Consider the following 871-nt stretch of genomic DNA (forward strand, 5'->3'; position numbering starts at 1 on the left):
CAGACGGTGACAAAAGGTATCATTCAGATAAACCTGGGACCAAGAGACGGTGAAAAGAGATGAACTACTAGAAGAGGAAGGAAGGAACGTGACAGGCTTTTTACCTGATTCTGGACATACGCATCACTGACGCTGCAGTGCTAGAACTACGAGAGCTAGAAGCCGTGACGTGGGCAAACTGAAGGTGGCGTCTGCTTCCTGAAGAGCTGAAAGACTAGGACGTGATTTATTAACGACCAACTTCTGTTATTGTGTGTTAAGTTTCTCATCTGTGCATCAAATCACAAAGAATAAATAGATCTTTTTCCTTTACCGGTCCCTGGGGCACAGCAGGTGAACACCTTGCTCTAGAATGTTGCATCAAGAGTTCCAAACATCAAAATAAAAAATATTAAGAGGAAATCCCCATCCTGTGACTTGAGTCCCTTCAGTCCACGGGGGCTGGTGACCTCTTTTGCTAATAGGAAGATAAAATTACTATGAAATGGGGAGCAAACTGTTTGCCTGTGTTCTAGACCTCCGGCAGCACAGGACTGGCGCCGGTGCGGGCTCGCACAGAGAAACTCCCCACCTGAACTGCGTACTGAGCGGGCGAGTTGGCTGTGAGTTCAGTAACACCCTCTGATGATGCAAAAAAAAAAAAAAAAAAAAAAAAAAGTATTAAGTTTCACAAGCTGTTTGTACTCAAATATATTTTCTCAGTTTCAGATCCTCAGCTATTTTATTGAGTGGAGAGTCTTGAACTTGAAAGGGTTCAAGAAGAATAATGTTGCATTTCCTTATGTCTCAGGAAACACTTTTTATGGTAACTTGTCAGATTGTCTATGAACAAACCCACTTTTTTAGACATTGATAAAGTTCTTTTCTTCAC

Source organism: Talpa europaea (assembly GCF_964194135.1).
Source record: "Talpa europaea genome assembly, chromosome: 10".
Classification (NCBI taxonomy): domain Eukaryota; kingdom Metazoa; phylum Chordata; class Mammalia; order Eulipotyphla; family Talpidae; genus Talpa; species Talpa europaea.